General features: G+C 37.1%; 1 non-coding gene across 1 annotated transcript; it reads left to right on the forward strand.

The window, feature by feature from the left end:
- The first annotated feature begins 1,045 nt into the window (after nt 1-1,045).
- Nucleotides 1,046-1,178, forward strand: LOC126007859 (small nucleolar RNA SNORA51). Its single transcript, XR_007495336.1, has one exon. It is a non-coding gene; the product is annotated as a small nucleolar RNA SNORA51 (small nucleolar RNA).
- Nucleotides 1,179-21,349: the final 20,171 nt, after the last annotated feature.

The following is a 21,349-nucleotide window of genomic DNA, read 5'->3' on the forward strand; positions in this document are numbered from 1 at the left end:
GAGGATACAAATAACACAACTAATAAATAAAAAACTTTAGAATGATATTATTTATCGATAACGTTAAATTCCATAAAATTTGCCTACAATGTAGAGAAAAATTACATCCTGACAAATGACCGAGAAAGTCACAAACACTAATGTGAACATTGGCCTTGCATTTCCTTGGATAGTTTGAGTAAGTCAGGTTTGTAGCTTGTTGTTTTTAATTTTAGGCACGATTCCAGGTTCTCATCAATGAGACGATTTCTCAATTTACTCTTGATAAGATTCATGCTTGAAAATGATTGTTCTCATAAATATGTAGACCCAAACAACGAAAAAACAGCAAACTCTAGCTTTTTTAGTTGATTATATGAGTCAGGAATACTATTCCAGGTGTTAAAAATCAACATATCTTCCTTCTTCAGGTCTTTCAAAGCAGACCACTTGTGCTGTGAACTAAGTTCATATTTGTGTTTCTCCAATCTTTCTAAATTAGCACAAAGACATTCAAATTTTGAGCTCCACAGTTCTTTGTTTTTTAAATCCAGAAATTGCATTTCAAAGTTGCCAATGTTGATATTAAAGAGAGAAAAATTAATTCTGTTACAGTGGCATCCAGAGGTTTTTTTTTAACAAAGGCCAATGTTGCTTTGCTGTTTCTGAAATCCTGAAACCTCTTGAGAAAAGCTTCCCTCATATTTAAAATTGTTGTTTTAAAATAGGTAATTTCAATATCAGAATTATTTTCTTGGCAATGTTTCAACATGCTTGGAAGGTGAATCAAAGTCTCTGTCCTTCCTTCCCACCCCACACAGGCCTGTACTCTAGACAGGCTTTCTACTTCCCTCATTCAGTCATAATTTTTTATGATTGTTCTCAGTGTAATTATTTCTGTGACTGCACTAAACGATCCCTGTGGTGAGCTTCATATTAGGAGAAGGATACTTGGGATATTGGTCATGGGAATTTTGCACTGGTGAAGGATTATATATATATATATATATATATATATATTTTTTTTTTTTTTTAATTTAAAAAATCAAAAGAAAAGAAAAGATAAGGCCTCCCAATTCTTACCACAGGCTTTGTTCTTTACACTGACTGTATAGAAAGAGGAAGTACAGTAAATGCACCCCATATACACCTCAACACAGGCCCTTTGCCTGGTCTGTATTGTGAATTGGGGGACAAAAAACAAAAACAAACCAAAGTTTCTCTGTCAAAATCTTTAGCAAAAACAAATAATTTGTTTTTAAATAAAATAACTTCTTCTAAAATAAAAAAATTTGTTTTTTCTTTCCCTGTAGTTTATGATTAAGCTGATTTAGATGTGAAGTAACATCCACCATGAAATACAGTTTTTGAATCCACTGATCATTTGTTAATTCTGGATAGTGAACACCCTTCTTGAGGAAAAATGCTTTGATTTGTGATAATAAGTAAGCAAAACTTTTCAAAACGTTTCCTCTTGATAACCAAAATGTACTGAAAATTTGAAACCTTACAATATGGAGATTAAACAGGTAAAAGAGGAAAACCTTTTAACAATCTTTAAAACAAAGGACAGTGTTCCTGAGAAAAGTAGTGATTTCACTGAAAGGAAAAAAATCTATTGACACTTTAGTGTGTGCTGCAAGAAACCAAACTAAAATACACACAAAAACAAAAACGGCACTTTGTTAAAGGCATGTGATATATCATAAAGGAATTATGATTAAGTGCCTGAAACATATAAAAATAATTTTTTATTTAAGCATATTTGTTACAAAATTATTCATACTTGCATTTCAATCATGGAATGTCCACCACCCTTCACCAGTGCACTTTCCCCAAGACCAATGTCCCTTGTTTCCTTCTTCTTCACACTCCTCTGCCTATGTCAGGGGCAGGCATTTTGCTTTTTTCTCTCTAACTCTCTTTTCCTTTATCGCACTGAGGTTTGAAAATTTTCCTTTATGACACCATGGTTTGCAATATTGTTAATTAAAGGGGACCATGCATGTCACTTATCCATTTTTAGCATCCAGTTCTTGTCCAGAGTGATATGTTCCAACTATCAATGTCATAATGTACATTTCTCTATTCTAACTGAACTCACCACTTTTTATGGCAAGCTTCCTATCATGGACTAGTCCACCTGTACCTCATCTCTATTTTCTTTACATATTATTAACATATTGCCATTTATTATTCTTATATGCCACAAATGATTATTCTGTGTCTACACCTGTCCTTCTGACTCATTTCACTCAGAATAATAATATGATGTGTTGATGTATGTACAGATGATGCACTGTGCATGGCTCAGTGTTTTTGTGTAGTCACAAAAAACAGAAGTTGCACACTTGTACATTGTATGATAAACTGGATTTAAAAAAAAACTCCCTGCTAAACTAAACTCTGTGACAGATGACACAGTAAAGATAATTTGTGAAATTCACAATTATGATCAAATCCAGGCTATTCACCACCCTGGGTGAGAGTATGGATGCCCACTACTAGCATCTTCTCCATGAGGAAATGAAGTGGCTATTCAGGGGAAAGGTGCTCTCTCACCTTGTTGGCAAGAGGGAAGAAGTAGTGCAGTTCCTGTGAGAGCAGAACTCTGACTTTGTACAGTCCCAGTTGGACAAGGAATGGGTAGCTAAGCTTGTGTATTTGGCAGACATTGTTCATTTTCTCTATGAACTTAATATTTCTCTGCAGGGAGTTTCACAAGTAGTTTTTACAGTGAGACATAAGATGGATGTGTTCAAAAAAGAATCTGATTCAGGGATAGCTGTGTCTGAGAAGGAGATATTGAAATGTTTCCACTCTTGCAAAAAATTTCTTATTGCCACTTATATTATGCAGAAAGTCATAATCAATATGAAAAACAGCATTTAAGGACATTAGCTCACAACTTTAATTATGAGTACTCTGAACATGAGAATCCACGGAAAAGAAAACTCTGGGTTGAGAATCCCTTCATGGAAGATGCCCACTCCTGTGCAAAATAAAATATGTGTTTTAAGATCACTCCAGGCACTATATTTCTAAACCCCACCTAACCTGGTCTGAAGAAGCAGGGTAGAGGCCTGCTCTTGTGCAAAATAAAATATGTGTTTTAAGATCACTCCAGGCACTATATTTCTAAACCCCACCCAACCTGGTCTGAAGAAGCAGGGTAGCAGGAAAGAAATAATAAACCAAGCTAGCCAGGAAAGGATGATCATGGAGTCCATGGTCTTTTACCTTGTACTCCCTGCCTCGAGCCCAAAAAGTAAGAATACCTCTTTCTTTATTAAAACCAATTCCCAATACCAGGAGGCTTCAGGTCAAGAGAGAGAGAGAGAGAGAGACAAAAGTACATATTCAGTGGACTTTTACATATCAAAGGAAGAGGTTTAAGAAAAGCCACATGTGACTCGAGAGTCGTCATTGTTCTGTCAAGCAGACCTGGGAGATACCCTCTGGTGCAATGATACAGTATTTGTGTCCGGTGGCATAAAGTTTCAATAAGTATGAGCGTCAACCAGATGATCACAATTATAAGTGCACCACGTTCTAGTGATTGGCAACCCCGAAGTTGCTCTGTTGTGATTACACAAGCCTACAGATGATAAGGTAAGCTGGGGAGGGGGCGGGGGGGGGCGGGAGGGGTGGAGAAACCGGTTTAAAAAGGAGGTTTCTTTTGCATGATTGCTCTCCTGCTAACTGCTTTGAGAGTTTTGCAGAATGCTTTCTGACTTCTGACATTCTCTTGGGCTGCTTGCTACCATTCATTACAACGTGGGTTGGTAGGAGTTGTGAGTGAATTTGAGTGAATTTGGCTGAAATTAAGTCTATCCATTCTTAGCTTGGATTGGGGTGATGGGGCGTGTTTCACTACAGGAATTTGCTTTCAAGATGTTTCTGTATCTATGAGAGATCTAAGATGACCTCTTCTAGCAAGGCTATTAAGTTACAGGTCACTGAGGTAAAACCTGCTTGGGTTCAGATCTTTTATATCTTGTCTCGATCTAATGTAATAATAGAACAACTGTGTAGTTTAGGTGCTAATTTTTGGCTTAACTTTTTTTAACTCCATTTTCCAGAACAAAGTTCTTCATACCTTAGAGATCTCTCAAAATAGTGCTGCATGCTGTAACTTCAGATTCCTTGTAGCTTCTTAGCTTGGTGATTCACAAAGGGGTTTCTTTCTGTGGGTGATAGCTCAGTTTATCTGTATCCTTTTGGTTCTGCCTTGGACAAAATTTTGAATTTAATCCAATTTTTGGCATAGATTTTGCCATGATCATAGGACAGTGCAGTGCAGTTTCTTCCTACTTAGCAATATTTTGGGTCAGCTTTTAAATTTTTTATAGTTTGCTTATTAATGAACCTGCACAATTTAGTTATTGTTTGCTTAAATACCTGGTAAAATGTGACCCTCTATTGTTTCAGTGTTTCTGGGAGATATTTGCTGTTTTACATTAACAACTTTAGAATAAACATACAGAAATAACTTTTGCTTTATAGTTTTCATTTACTTTAGGTTAGGTTTACATATCAACTAGGAAAGAACATTTAATGACATTTCAATGACTTTTTAAGACTGAGACATCATTACATTTATTCAATTTATTTTTGAATTGTTTTCAGTACTTCAAAAGTGTTTTGAAATTTATAACTCATTGGTAAAAATACATGCCTTGCATGCACAAGACTTATGTTCACTCTTGCAACATGTACACACAAAATTATATTTATGTCATTATAAATTTTCATTAAATTTATAACCTAAGTTTTTATTTTTGTTTTCTTTAAACTAAATTTGTGTTTATTTTGTAGTTGACTCTTATATGGAATTTTTATATTATTTATATTATTTTGCCATTTTTTTTTGTTTTTTTGGGGGGCCACACCCACTTGATGCTCAGGGGTTACTCCTTGCTAAGTGCTCAGAAATTGCCCCTGGCTTGGGAGGACCATATGGGACACCTGGGGATCGAACCGCGGTCCTTCCTTGGCGAGCGCTTGCAAGGCAGACACCTTACCTCTAGCGCCACCTCACCGGCCCCTATTTTTGCCATTTTTTAAAGTTTCTAGGTAGTATATCAATAGCAAACTAATAATCTTATCTATTTACTTTGGATGTTTTATTTTTTTAAACTATTTTTTTACTTTTCCATTTATTTTAACTATATTTTCTACATATAGTGTTCATAAATTGATGTGACACATTATTTTTAAAATACAGGAATGCACACATATAGGGATCACTACTGGTGGTGTTCAGGGGACTTAAATGGTTCTGGGAATCAAAAACCTTGCTACAAGCAAGGTCAGGACTAATTAAACCCGTGTACTATCATACTGGTTCCTAAAATTTACTTTAATTATAATGCATTTAATATTTTCTCTCTTATCAGATGCTCATCTGAAAGCTAAGTGTATATATTTTTAAATCTATATACACTTAAGTGTACAAACATATGTACCCACATAATTGTGGTAACAAAGTCACCACAATTTTGTGCTAATGAAGTTTTCATCACTTCCATAAGCTAATAAACTATGTGTGTTTGATGCCAAGTATTAAATTGAGGGATCCATACATGCAAGGTAAATGCTTTATTGTTGAACAACATCTCCTTTCCAAAAAATGTCCTAAAGTGCTTTTTAGTCTGAACACACAGGAATATATATGAGTTCCTACAGGGTTTTTGTTTTTTTTTTTGATTGTTGGGCCACACCTGGCAGTGCCCAGGGTTTACTCCTAGCTCTGTGGCTAGTGTTCATTCTGGTGTCTTCAGGAGATTATAAGATATGTAATCATCCTACCTGCTGTACTATCACTCTGGCCTTAGGATTTTTGTTTTGTTTTTAATAAATGTCAGAAATAACTTATGAATTAAATTACTAACTTCATGGAACCACATAGATTTTAGATTCATTAGCAAAATCTCCAAACCAAAAGAAGCATTTAAAAAGTAAATAAAATAGTCATTAATATCCTACTTTAAACTTAAACTATGACATCCAAAACATTTTTGAATACAAAATTAAAAGGTATAATTTAATTTTATATTTCATAATAGTTTTTATCCTAGGTACATTCTAAGAATAATATCCTGTGTATAATTTTATATTATTGAACTGTTCAGGTATCTCTCTTGGTTTATTATCACTCTCCTAAACAAGAGTCCATATTGCTTAGTTATTTAATTTTGTCTTTTCTTTCTATAAACACACTGGCTAATTGCTTATATAATTATATATAATTATAAACAATTGTTTATAGTAGTAACTCATATTGTTTTTTTTTTTTAATTTTTATTTTGATCATAGTGGCTTACTTATCTTTCACAGTAGTATTTTAGGTACATATTAACATTGAATCAGGGGAATACCCACCACCAAATTTGTCCTCCCCACTTCCCCGTTCCTTTCTGCAACCCATATCCCCCACCATCACCCCCCGGGCTGCTAGAGTAGGTGGTCCCCTCTTTGTCTAGCTTACTATCAGTGATCATATATCTGTTTGATCCTGGTGCCCTCTCTTGTTTCTCCCTCTATTTGAGAGACTGAGTTAGATAAATCGAGTTCTGTGGTTTTGTTTGAGGGAAAGAAAAGCAATAGAATGGGGTAACAAATAAGAAAAAAATTAAAAAATTAAAATATGCTGAAAATGGGCAGAGTCCTTCTAGTGGCTATCAACCTCAGTTTGAGAGAGGACATGAAAAAGGTAATTGAAACACCATTACAATACAAAAAGAAATGTCAAATTAAATATCCAGTGAGCCCTACAGCAATAAAGACAAGCACCACACAATAGTCTCAGTTCTGAAATCAAATCATGCCGGAGTGCAAAAAGAAAGAGAAAGATAAGATAAAATAAAATAAAAAAGAAGACATCAATTTCAATATCTACACCAAAATTAGGACGTCAAGTCGATCTATCAATAAAATATATATGTGAAAAAAATGATTATTTTATGCTCTTTTTTCCTTTTTTTTTTCTTTTCACCCCTGCATAGGCACAGTAACTATTGGGGATATTATAGAGGGAATTCCCTTGGCCTAGGAGATACAGGGTTTCTTTACCCCTGAAGTATACTGTCATGGGATTAACTATAGACTCCTTGCATGATCATTTACTCTTTCCTCAGTGCTTTTTGTGGTGTATGGAAGACTTCTGCTTCGTCATGGATGGTAAAATTAGACCTCTGTATGTAGAGATCTTGGTGACTGTGCAACTCAAGGAATAGAGCTTATGATGAAGGCTTTTGTTGTGTATGTAAACATTTTATGGGGTTATTATGTTACTGACCCTACCCTGATCAGTGATTGTGCCCTACCCTAGGGTGTGACCTGGCATTCTGCCCCCACCCTAGAGGGTACCTGATTCTGCTCCCATCATTGGGTGGTACCTGTTTCTCGGGAATAAAAACAAGGATCTGTGGAAGGTGAGGGGCTTTTTGGCTGAAACTGATGTTGAGGCTTTGGACTTCAGTCTTGTCCACCGAATAAAGCTAATATTTCCACAAGCCTGACTGTCTGCGAGCTGTTTACTCGCCGCTTCACCTCAGAACCGCCGGCTGAGCAGAGTGGCAGACTCGTGCTCTGAGCTGGAGGGGAAAGACCTCATCCTCCATCCCTCTATCAGTCAACCTCTTCAGGAGCTGACTTGCAACAGGCTTTCTTTGTGGTTCTAGCAGTTCTGCTTCTTCAGTGTTATTTTAATTCATCTTCTGTAGTTGGTGTTCTTGGTCATTATGTTGCTCCTAGGATGGAGCCTGGGATAGAGTCTTTTGTTGTGTTTCTGGTGTTAAGTCCAGGAGAACGATGCGCCGTTCAAAGACACCAAGACCACAGTCTCATGCAAAAGCAGGGGGTTTATTTTCTTACAAGCATATGCAGGGACTGTGCTAGAATCCAGCATAAGCCAGAAACTGCCAGCACTGAGCCATGAGCTTACAAGCTGTATATAGTATTTCAAACAATAGAAAGGTACAGTAGATTGATTTGCTTTAGGAAGTACCTGACATCTGGCATTTGCTCAATCACATTTTTGCAAGGTGCAGGTGCAAGCTTACAGGGTTAATATGACCAGGTTAGAACCATGTCAGAACAGAAAGAAAGTTGAACTGTAACTGGGTCTACAAGTTCCCACAATTGTGAAGGGGGGTAGGTGATCAGGGCAGTCAGGGAACTCAGGGGAAATTTTTCCTTTACACTGGAAGACCCATTCACTTGAGATTGTCTCAGTCAGACCTCTGGAATTAGAGATCTTGTTTGTTGAACAGATTTTAGACCAAAAGCTAGGTTAGAGCTTTTTGTTGTTATTGTTGTTGGTCCCATATTGATTTTTATATCAAAGTGGCCAAGGTTTTCTTGATATAACCACTAAAGTCCAGTTTCTATCTCATATTCTCTGTAAAATATAAGGAATCCAACTCTTTTCACAGCCACAGATTCCAAAACAATGTGCAACATTTAATTGTATATTTCAAAATAATAGCATGATTTTATATCTAATGTAGTTTATGAATTTTTGCTAATCTGATCTGTCACTGCCTAAAATAATATATTGATCATACATAAATAATATTACAAAAAAGTATATACTATGTAAAGTTGCTTTTTTGATGGAGTGTATCAGCCGTGTATGCAAGATAAATGCTTTACCCACTGTTCACCTTCTGGCCCCCTAATTCCTGAAATTTGTAAGTGTTTTGTTTGTTTTTGAACCACATTAACAGTGCTCAGGGGTTACTCCTGACTCTGCATTCAGGAATTACTTCTGGTGGTGCTTGAGGGAACATATGTGATGCCAGAGTTTGAACCCAGGTTGGCTACATACGAGGCAAATGCGCTGCCCACTGTACTATCATGCTAGACACAGAAATGTTACTATAATATTTGGTAAGGGATCTTTATAAATGAAATAAAAATCAAACTTCTTGAGAAAGGATTACCCAAAGTTATTTGGTGAGTCTTAAATGCCATCCAAAGTGTCCATAGGAGAGAGACATGGACACACAAAGAAGACTGTTAAAGAGAAGGCAATGCCACCATGTTGTCACTCCAAGTAAAAGAATACCTGACGACAGCAGAAGGAACTTTTGTCCCCAAGACTTTGAGGAATTCCATCCTGATTTATAATTTAGGTCTCCATTCTGGCCTTCTAGCTCTGGAAGGACCTCCTTCCTTCCTGGGAGCCGGGAGGTTCTGCCAGCATGGGGTTTGGCAGCCCTCCGCCATGCCAAAGGCCTCTTTAACCAGGCCTAGGAAGGGGTGTGGGACATGGGTCACCCCAGCACCCCTCTACCTCCTTCCTCTGGAACTCCAGGGCTTCTCCTGGCCACATGGCTGGGCAAGCCAGCGAGGTGGGAATACCAGCACAATAGGTTCTGGATTTAGGACTTACCAGGGAAATTTCCTTATATAAACTTGTCCATTGTGAAACCACGTAAAGGCTAGCACCCCTGCAGAACATATTGACAAATTTTTGGATATCATTGTGTTTCATCTGCTTTTCATAATATGAAAGCCGTCCAGGATCTCGTTTTATTCCTTGTTATCCCACATTTAACCATTTTTCTGTACTAATGATTTTTGTTTTGGCCAAGGTGAATTATATATCTTTCACAGTAATTTTTTGGGTGGACTCTTAAGCTTCAGCAGGCAACACGTCATGGCAAGGTTCCACGCTGTAGGCTTTTTGTCCAAGATAAGGGGAAAATACAGCCTCGGGTGCCCCCCACAGCCTTCTCTCTCCTTCTTCCTGGTCCCCAAGGTTATTCCTGGACACCTGCTCAGGGTCCCAGCAAGTGGATTCTGGCGAGGTGCAATTTAAAAGAGACCACTGGCTTCCTTGTTCCTGCAAGGGGCTGGGAGGGGACTGGTTAACTTCCAACTTCCAGCAATTAGGAAGCAAATGCCCTTTGGGAGTCAGAAGCTTCAGCAAGCAGCAAGGGGAGGACATGGCTCCATGTGCTCTTTGCTTGTCCAAATCACAGACCAAAGTGGTGTCTCAGAAACAACACCCTCCCTCTTGACTATTTCTAAAACATAATTAATATCTGTAAATTTCTAAAACATAATTAATATCTGTAACTCTTTTCGATCATCCTCATATAGTGACAATTTTGCCCACTGGCTTTGTTATTTGATTGTTTGATTTTCCCCCTTTGAGATCTGTTTAAAAGCAATACTGGTAGAAGAATATCTATGTATAGATTTCATGTTTGAACCAAGTTATGGGGAATGTTGGACTTTATTCGTCAGCCCCCAGATGCACCAACAATATCTTGTGGCATTACTTCTCTTTTGCATAGGCACATTAAAATGGGAAAATAATACATATGCAAACAAGTTCTTATCTAATAGAGATGGGAACACAAATTTGGTAATGTAATTAGGCCTTTTACCCTGAATATCGGCATAATGATTTGGCTTAGGCCTCAGAAGAATGGGCATCGCCCACACACACCTGCACAATGGATACCATCTATGGAAACAACCACAATTGTCTATAACATTACCAGGATTCAAACCTCTACTACGGAAGACCTACCATTGCTTTGGCATTGACTTACCTCAAAGAGTGCTCCCAACACCCAGATGACTCAGCAACAGTCTGCATGCAGGGCAGATTGCTCCACATTTAATGGTATGCTAAAACTAGAGGATGTTCCACATCAGCCTGACATAGATGAAAAAAAATGCACAGAATCCAAAGTCTTTAAATATAAAAATCTGATACCAACAATAGCTAAAGTGTGAAAAAGTTTCACTGGGACCACGGATAATGACTCGGGTTGGACAGACTGGTATGCCTGGAACCCAGAGTTGGTCTTATGCCAAAAAACTTCTGGGGTGAGGCCTTTTTGTAACCAGGTCAAGGATTTTTTTTTCCATTTTCCCCATTTTTCTAGACCTATGCAAATGGCGATTGCCACTATCACACCTTTACTATATTTTTTTACTCTTATCCTTTAAGGAAAAAAATACAATTTACTGAACTTAAAAACAAACAAATAACTGTAGTAGAATGCTTGTCTCGAATACAGGCAGGGGATAGGAAGGGGGAGGGGGTAATGTTACACTGGTGAAGGGGTGTGTTCTGTTTATGACTGTAACCCAACTATGATCATGTTACTTAAATGAAAAATGTATTAAAAAAGAGAATTTAGGTCTCCAGAACTGGAAGAAAAATAGTTTTCTTAAATTTATTTTAAGTCAAAAATTTTAAGCTTGTTCCAATTGTCACAGAAAACTAAAATTCTTACCAAGACAAAAAGGGTGGAGAGACTACAGCAACAGTAGTGGTTGCAAGAGCTATAGTGTGGAAGAGCCTGGAGAGCAGCTCATTCCCCCTGTGTAACCCCAGGTTTGAAATTCCTGAACCCCCCCCAGCCCAGTAATGAGGCAGCAGACTCTTGGAGAAGAAAAGGTCGATCACCAGAACGAAAATCAAGCACCTAGGGAGATTGCTGGCGAAAAACATGGAGGTGGTAAATGCGTTAAGCAACAGAGGCAGTGCTGAAAGTGCCTACATAGGTTTTGCCAGACCAAGAGTCTGGCAGTTAGTGGCACCCTGTCTTGGTCCCTCGGCAGTACTCAGAGCTGTGTGTGTGGTGTGGGCCCATCTACGTGGCCCAGCTCGTGGGATGTGAACATTAGCGTCGAGGAAGTGAGTAGGGGCAAGGTGAGATGATGCAAGAGGGACCGACTATTTGGCCGACTATTTGGCAGCAGCTTGGCTGTGAGAAATATAGGCTATAAAATGGCCAGCAGTGATAGTGAGACTGGGGAGCTACTCTGCTTTTTAACATCCTTTCTCCAGCACCACCCCCCTCCCCTTCCTGGGTTAGACAGGCAGAGCCTCGGGCCCAGCCTGCACATCAAACTAAGGTTCCTGAAATCAGAGAAAAGCTTGGTCTTGAGGCAAGACCAGATACCAACAGCTCTGGTGATGGTGGGTAGCTTTTAGAATCAAAAGACCATTGTGAACTCAAGCTAGAGCACTGAGAGAAGAGCATAGCTATTCCACTTTACTCTATGGCCAACATTACTTCTAGGCAAGGAGACCCACACAACACATAAAAAAAACACCACACACTGCAAAGGTCACAATGGGAAGACAATGCAGAAACCTACCCCCCAGTTAATGAATATGGAGTTATGAGGACTCAACTGAAATCAGCCATTTATATAGCCTCTCTGTTAAGGATGTTAGAGGGGATTTGTAGGATGTTTAAAGAACTCACCCTGCCCCGAATGAATAGCCAAGAGGATATGAGAGTAGAAATGAGAAAACTTCAAGCAGAAATAATAGGTAGGAAAAGCCTGATAGGCCTCTGGCAACAAACAACTAACAGCTTCTGAGGACAGAATCAGTGAACTGGAAGATGAGCTGCATAATACCTCCATACAACAGAAGTTGGAAAAGAGCCTTAAAACAAATTCACAAAAGACTTATTGTAGGTGGGAAATGATATTTATATTAGACAGAGTAGGGTGTGACTCTGTGTCAGTCAATGAGTTAAGATGTGAGAGAGGATTAAAACATGATGTGTGCTTCAGTATTTAGGGAATACAGAGTAAAGGGATTAGGGAAAGCAGGGAATATGATCTGGGTGTTAAAACAAGGTGTGTGCTTAGGTGATTAGCTACAATAAAACAGTATTTGAAACAGTGACTAGGATACAAAATCTACTCAATGAATGGTAAAACTATTACCCAATAAACATCTGATAAGGAAAAAAATCTCCAAATAAGCAAACGATGACAATAGACATTTGGAATAACTTCAACAGGAACAATTTAAGAATCCTGGTCCCAATGGGCAAGGGAAAAAACCCCTATGAAGAAGCAATAGTCAAAGACATCCTTGCTGAGAAGTTCCCAGAACTGAAAAGTGCATGCACCCACTTCCTGGATGTCCAAAGAGTATCAGTTAAAAGAGTCCCAAGAAAAGCATTCCAAGGCTCATCCTAGTCATAGTAATGAAAAAAACAGAGATAGAATACTAAAAGCAAAAAAATAAAAATGAAGAAAGATACAAAGAAACATCCATAAGAAGTACAGTAGATTTATTGCAAGCAACCCTCTAGGTTTGAAGACAGTGGTGGGATGTAGTGAAAAAAAAAACTCAATGAAATGAATGCCTCGACAAGAATACTTCACCCAGCCAGACTTTGATTCAGGTTTGAAGGAAAGATACATTACTTTAAGGATAAACAGCAGCTCAGTAACTTTACAGACTCAAAATCAACATTTAAAGAATTGAACGGTCTACTTTAAGTCAGACAGGTCTCACAAAACACCAATTATTTTTTTTTTTACAGAAATATGTCATAAAATCCCATGACCACACTCTCTCTCAACATTACTGGATGAATTGCACCAGGTGAGTAGAGTACTCACAAAGAAGCATCCACCCTGTCGGAGAGATAGCACAGCTGTAGGGCCTTGTTTTGGCAAGCAGCTGATCCAGGATGGAAGGTGATTCAAATCCCGGCATCTCATATGGTTCCTCGAGCCTGCCAGGAATAACCCCTGAGTGCCACAGGGTGTGACCCCAAAACAAAACAAAATTTAAAAAAGCCATTTTGGGAGAGTAACTCAGTTTATTATAGGTGGGGAATGATATTTATATTAGGAGAGAAAAGGATGTGGACTCTGTGTCAGCCAATCAGGTAGAATGAGAGAGGGGATTAAAACAGAATGTGTTCTGTTTTTAGGGAAGACAGAGTAAAGGGATAAGGGAAAGCAGGGTGTATGATCTGGGGATTAAAACAGGGTATGTGCCAGGTGCTAGCTACTTTAAACTGGAAGCTTTGTACCTCAACGAAAACAGTGGCTAGGGTACAAAATCTACCCAATGAATTAGAGAAACCATTCACCCAATAAACATCTGATAAGGGGTTAATATAGGCACTAGTAGAACTCAGAAAGAAAAACCCCACCAAAAAATGGGGAGAAGAAATGAACAGACATTTCCGTAAAGAAGAAATACAGATAGCCCAAATGAAAAAATGCTCCACATCACTAATCATAAGAAAGATGCAAATTAAAACAACGCTGAGGTATCATCTCACATCACAGAGACTTGCACACATCACAAAGTGCAAAAACAACCACTTTGGTACAGATGCAGAAATTAAGGGACTCTCATTCACTGTTGCCATAGTATTTACAATCTGCCAGAATCTGGAAACAACCCAAGTGCCTGACAACAGATGATTGGATAAAGAAACAGTGGTACATTTACACAATCGAATACTATGCAGCTGTTAGGAAAAATGAAGTCATGAACTTTGCTTTTAATGGATGAATCTGGAGAGTATTATGCTAAGTGAAGTGAATCAGAGCTAGATGGTAGGTATCGACTAATATCACTCGCTTGTGGAATATAAGAAAAAGTACAGTATGGTAACAATATTCAGTGATAATAGAGATGAGGGCCCAGAGGACCAGTCCATGGAAGAATGCTTGTCACAGTGCAGTTAGGGTAGAGAAGAGACCACTCTGACAATAATAGTTGGAACTGACCACTATGGACAAAAATTGGGTGTTGAACAGAGATAAAGTTATATGCATATAATTTCATTAACAATAGTGCAAAGCACAGTGTCTAAAAGGGAAAAAGGGAGGAGAGAATGAGAAAAAGGGAAAGAGAGAGAGAGAGAAAGAGGCAGGGTGCAGGGTGGGAGGGAAAGTGGAGACAAGGTGGCAGAAAATTTTCATGCATGAATGGTGGTGCACATTGTAAAACTGAAAGTCATTGTGAACAACTTTGTTATCATAGTGTTTAATAAAAGGAGATAAAATATTACCAAATTTGGGCTGGAGAGATAGCATGGAGGTAAGGCATTTGCCTTACATGCAGTAGGACAGTGGTTAGAATCCTGGTGTCCCATATAGTCCCCTGAGCCTGCCAGGAGTGATTTCTGAGCATAGAGCTAGGAGTAACCCTTGAGTGCTGCCGGGTGTGACCCCAAACCAAACCAAAACAAAACAAAATATTACCAAATTTGTCATTATAATATTGTAGAAAATAGTCTGACTGGTTAAAATGTATGTATATAAACTGATGTGTATCCAATAAACGTAAAATAAAGCACGGTTTATTTTGAAATAAACCATGCTTTATTTCACTTGTAAATAGTTGTTTAAAATCATTATGCAATCTGTTGCTATTTTCTCATATAATCTGAACATTATACAGCTTGACTTGACTGCCATTCTGTCTTCAAATATAATAAAAATATTATTATCATCATTTTAACAGTCATTTGGTTCAATTTATTTCAAACTATTATTCTAGAATAGACTTTTATTACCCTAGTGTAGAGTTTTTAATGCGAATTTCCTGAAGGCAAGTTTATAAGAACCTGAGAGAAAGTGAATTTGTCTTTCTCAGGAAGGTATATTTAGATTGTCCTCAAAAATGAGTGAATTAGCAAACAATTGAAGAAATCTATCTTTTGAAAAACTACCTACAAGGTGGATGTCAGTCTGACATGATTATGTCTAACAACTAAAAGTATAGCATACAATCAGCATTTCTATGGTTGTTTTTCCTTCCAAATTATGCTATTTGGGATTATCTACCATTGATGTTTCTAGAACAACCAAAATGGTCAGATCCTGTCTCTCCTCTGTGTAAGAATCAGGACATTCCCTGTAACCAAAGATTGGTTGATAGATCTAGCACTCTTACCAAGGAATCTTCAGTTGCAAACAGGTGTATGAAGAGTTAAACAGAATTCTCAGTATCAGGGGCAGCTGTGTCTGCCAAAAACTTCCCATTTCTTCTCTTCAGTCCTGTCAGGATGTTGGCCTATATCCCCAGTTTGTTCCTCTGGGCATTTTCCCAGTAAGATTTCATGTTTAATATTATCTGAGAAATTTCCTTTTTATGAGAACTGACATCAGTTTTGTTACTTACAGTATGAAAGTTCTAATAGATTTATAATTTTTCTCCTTGGCATTTATCTTAGTGTCTTAGTATTTTCATAGGTCAGGATTCATTAATCCAATATAACTTTTTTTTGTTTTGTTTTTAGGTCACACTGACTATGCTCAGGGCTAACTCCTAGTCTGCCTTCAGAAATTATTCCTGGTGGTGCTTGGAAGACCATATGGGATGCCAGGAATTAAATACAAATCTGCCATGTGCAATGCAAGAGCCCTCCCCTCTATGGCTCCAGTCCTTTTTCCATTAAAACTTCTGATTTAGAAATATGAAGGTGAATTATAATGTACAGCCTTAAAAGGCAGGTAAGGATGTGAAGACATTGATAAAAAAAAATAATGGAAGCTAGGAGACAGCTCAAGTGGAACTGGCAGGTTTAAGGGCCTAACCTTAAATATGGGTAGTATGTGATCCTGTCAGCACTGCTGGGTGGGGGAGCCCTGGGATATCTGAGTATTTCTGAATGGCCATAATGGCCCCTGGCACCACTGAGCTTGGTACCTGCAGCACTAAAATGTACCTTATAAGCTCCAGATTTCTTGAAATGATCCTAGACTGTATGAATATTGGGGGTGACCTCTAAACAAAGAAGAGAGAAAAGAAGAACAAGGGAGTGCTATAGTTTGCTAGCATATATTTTTTCTTTAGTTCCTTCAGTTCCATTAGTATGGATTCTCTTATCTGCTGAAAGAGTTCTTTGAGTTAGTTGAATTGTTCATCTGTAGATTGCTTAATTTTGTAGGCTAGCACCTCCTTGATTTCTGTTGATAAAACATTAAGTGTTGATATTAGGTTCTCATCTATAATGCTCAGGTGTTTTGGTGGGCTTAAAAATTTGCCAGGAGTTCTCTTCATATCCCTAAATACAATTGTGTTCATTAATTTCCCCATTGTTCTTTACATTTGGTAGGCTGAAATACTGGGTTTTAGGTTGTTTAAGAAAGAGATCTATTGTGTTAATTGTATAATTAATTTATAGCTATAGGTATATCTGTTTTAGAGGTTATTTTCCTAAACATGTGAGATTATCTGTGTATTATAGAAATATTGCCAGCTAATTCATTAGTTTGTTCAATTAAATTTTGAGTTGTATATTTTCTAAGAGAAAGAAGTGCTAGGTCCAATCTGTCTGGAAATATTTTATATAAATCTAAATGTCTTCTAGTGTCCATGCAGTTTGAGAAGAGGAGGGTTGATAAGAGGATCAAGAGGTCCCTCTCTGAGCAGTCAAACCTGAGATGGGAAAGAGAAAGCAGGGAGGTCAAGCCCTGTGATAGACTACAGATACAACTTGGGGAAAACATTTTGGAAGCATCACTGGCTGCTTTTGATAGAAGGGTCCAGAAAATCCCAGGCATGAAATAGGGCAAGAGACAGCAGGGAACTTTTCTTCTATTTTATTTTCTTATTTTTTTGTCCACACCATTCTATCTTCAGAGCTTAATTCTGCTCTTGTTCAGCTATCATTCTGGAGGTGCACTGGGCACCATAACTGGTGCTAGGGATTGAACTGGAGTTGTCATATGCAAGGCAAATAAATGTCTTACTCCCTGTACAATTTTTCTAACCTTCAACATTAATTTTGACAAATCAGCCAACTTAAATGAAATTCTGAGATCACTTTAATATCTATCATTTTATTAGGGGTAGAGTCAAATCAATTGTGTTTATTTTTTCTGGTTTTGTTTAATGGATAGCCATATAATTTATGGGAGAATCACATTTTCTGTCATTTATTGTACATGAAAAAAGGAGAACAAATTTTTCTGAAATGTAGAAGCTGATTATACATACCATTACTTCTGGAATAAATTCTTTGTACTTCTGTATTTATAGTTGAGGATTTTACTTTCAAGACATACATCTTTACACAACAGATTTTTTTTACATTAACTATTACTAGGATGCTCAGAACCAAATGGTTGATCAATTTGTTAAGTTTTACTATACACTATCATCATATAATACTTTTTAGACCTTTTTTGTAAACCCAATTTCTTATATACTTATTTTATTTTTCCAAAACTTAACTGATCAAATTTAGCCTATATCAAAATGTGCATCTCATTTCTGCTTCCATTAAAGTGAAGTGTTGTTGTGGAAGTAAGAATATTACCTGGGCTCCTGAAACTTAAGGAGCTATTCTTACCAGCAAGAGTAATTTCCTTTTCACTAGCTGATTCTTACCCTTGCATTTCGCTTCTTTACTGGATTCTGACACTTGTCCACCAGGTAATAGATAGATGCTTTCTTCTCTACTCCCTCTCCTTTGCCATGTATTGAAGCACAAGCTTTTCTGAGCAGGTATTCTCTATCCACTCCTTCCCCATTCAAATCAACACAGGCAAATAGAAATAAGCATGCAAATACTTTATTTCATTTAAATTCCTGAAACCCTTTAATCACAATCCAGATTACATGATAGGTTTATTCAACCTGGGAAGCCAAAAAAATGTATAGCACAGAGCTTAGAGGAGTAAATATACCAACACTATTTTTTTCTGCCTCTATTTTTCCCCCTTTAGACCCAGAATTATGTTGCCATCCTGGGGAATGAACACATTGACTGCTCTTTCTTTTCTAACATTATTTTGGTCAGAGTGTTTTTGCCAAGGAGCTCCCATGCTGGTGATGCCCTCTCATATAATCTTCTCCATGATTTTCTTACCTTTGACACACATGCTACTTGTGGGATGTAGGTGAAAATAGTTCAATTAATTTCTTAACACTTGGAAAAATGTGTGCTTTGTTTGTTTGTTTGTTTTTTAGAAAAACTGTGTGTAACTCAGTGAGAAAAGTACAGGGGTCTTGTGTTCTTTCCAGATTCAGGAAAAAAAAACATTAATTAAATAAATCATTTTCTTTTCATTTGAGTCCTTCCAGGTTTTGTAATAAAACCTGCTTTTATAATTTATCTTATTTATAAATTAACCTCTTTAACTATATGTGTCAGATGAGTTCAATTAAATATTGAACAGTATGAAGGAGAATTTATTGTAAAGTCATGTTAAACTATAAAAAATAGGACAGTGTTTCTATTCATAAGACATTTTAGAGGAATACAGTTTTTCTCATTTCAGGCAACATAGAAACTACCTCTGTGGAGTATTTGAAAGCTGGTACATTTTACTCCCAGGAACTCTGAATTATTTTTAGTGGGTTTTGTAAATTTTCTTTTTTCTTTTTTTTTTGAAAGGGAAGGAAGGGAAGAAAGAAAAAGAAAAAGAATGAGAAAAGAAAAGAAAGTAAGAAATAATGGGAAAACAGAAAGAAAGAAAGAAAGAAAGAAGAAAGAAAGAAAGAAAGAAAGAAAGAAAGAAAGAAAGAAGAAAGAAAAAGAAAGAAGAAAGAAAAAAAGAAGGAAAGCCTAATTTCTCTTACCTGTTGTCAAGTTTTGTAAGTTTTCTAAAAGATGATACTAAATTGCAGTAAGTTAGGCAATGGGCTATATGCAAAGATGTACAATAATGCATAAAAAATAAAATAATAAGACAGCTCTATCGCTAAGATAAAATACCTATTCTCCATGGCTTTCTCATAAAAGAGATCTCTCTGACTATGGTCTGGGTTAGCTGTCTTTTTCATAACTCCATACAGTTATTACACATATGGAATTTATGAGTAAACTCTTCATTTTTCTATAACCTTTTCTTTGGCTATTGATCTAGGTTTCTTTTAGTCAAAGACTAAGATATGAAGTTCAGATTAATGTGGCTTTATACTTAGGCAGCTTAAGATATAGGCAAATTATTAGACCTTTGCATTTTAGTTCTTCATTGGCAAGATGTCAAAAATAATAGAGCCTAAGTCATAGGGCTGCATGAAGACATAATGAAAAAAAGGCTGCCTTGAACACAATGAGCGGTGTATGAATATTGCTATTATTACTAGTTTTCTCAGCTAGGATCTAGCAAACTTATTAGCATTATTGAATATTTCACAAGAATATCATTAATACCTGGCTTCATATGTCAGATTTATTGAACTCTAGTGGTAATTAGCTTTTTAAAACTAAAACGAGACAGTTGTTAGTCCAAACTGTGCAAGTAAGAATAAGGACCTTGTGTTGATTTTGCTGTTTGTTTGCTTTATAGTATTGATCCAATCTCATGCTTTCTAGAAGGGTGCATGCCTCAGGGTATGAGCTCTCTTAACTATATTACTTGGACTCCCAGGCCATGTGACTTGAATTCTGTCAAGAGGAGACCCTCAGGAGAGTACCAGCACAGAAAGATAGATGGAACATTTATTCCCAAATGCTCTCTGCTTGAAACAGAATAGTTTACAACAGTTTATTAATGATTAATAATGAATGGTATCTTCATTTATTCATATGGCATATAGTTTATAATCTGGGATAAATTTTTCTATATCATTTATTTTAAAAAACATATTAAAGGGGCTGAAGAGATATTATAGAGGTAAGGTGTTTGCCTTGCATGCAGAAGGATGGTGGTTTGAATTCCGGCATCCCATATGGTTCTCTGAGCCTGCCAAGAGTGATTTCAGAGTGAGTGTAGAGCCAGGAGTAACCCCTGAGCACTGCCGGGTGTGAAACTCCCCCTCCAAAAGGCGTATTCAAACACTACTGGTATTTGGGAGGACTGGAAGATAACTAAAAAAGTCATGGAGTGCATGCTTTGCATACTGGGGAATTGTGTTTGAATCTTGGGTCATACTACCTGAGTACTGATGAAAACAACCCTGAGCCAGAAGTAGTCCTGAACATCACAAGGTGTGGCTTTTCCAAAATAATGAAATAGTGAAAGTTGACTCTAAATTGTCTTTATCATTGGATCACTCTTGAGAGTCCATGTCTATAATGATACTGCAGGCCTAGTTCTTTCTGTAAGCTCTTCATTTTCCCAGTTACTTCTGCAAAGTGGACAGAGTTGAGGTCAAGTTTAAATTTTCTTTCCTGGAGATGTTTGTTGTGATTCTGTTAGCTCTCCCAGGGCATATACTGCCTAACTGGCTTTATGGCACCAGAAGAAAAGTAAAACTATGTAAAGCCATAGAATTATATATTGAGAGATGGATAAAAATAAAGACAAAAAAGACAATAAAGACAATTAAAGACAATAAATTAAAGACAATTGAGACAATTAAAGATCATAAATACAGTAAAAACTTTCATTATTTCCTCCAGAAAGTTAAAAAATCCTATTTGGCATCTAATGTGTGCTCACTTGGAGAGATGAGCCATTTATCTAGGCATTCAGTAATGTCATATATACAACAATGAATAATATGTAGCATAATCAAAGACAAAAAAAAAATCAAACTTTAAAAAAAATCAAACTAAGAAAATGGAGCTCTCTAGGACTGAGGTTATCAGAAAGACCTTCTAGAATCTTTAATGCTTATTGTTTGCATAGGAATCAAAGGCCTAAACATTTTCCTATGAAGTCC

Source organism: Suncus etruscus, chromosome 4 (genome assembly GCF_024139225.1).
Source record: "Suncus etruscus isolate mSunEtr1 chromosome 4, mSunEtr1.pri.cur, whole genome shotgun sequence".
Classification (NCBI taxonomy): domain Eukaryota; kingdom Metazoa; phylum Chordata; class Mammalia; order Eulipotyphla; family Soricidae; genus Suncus; species Suncus etruscus.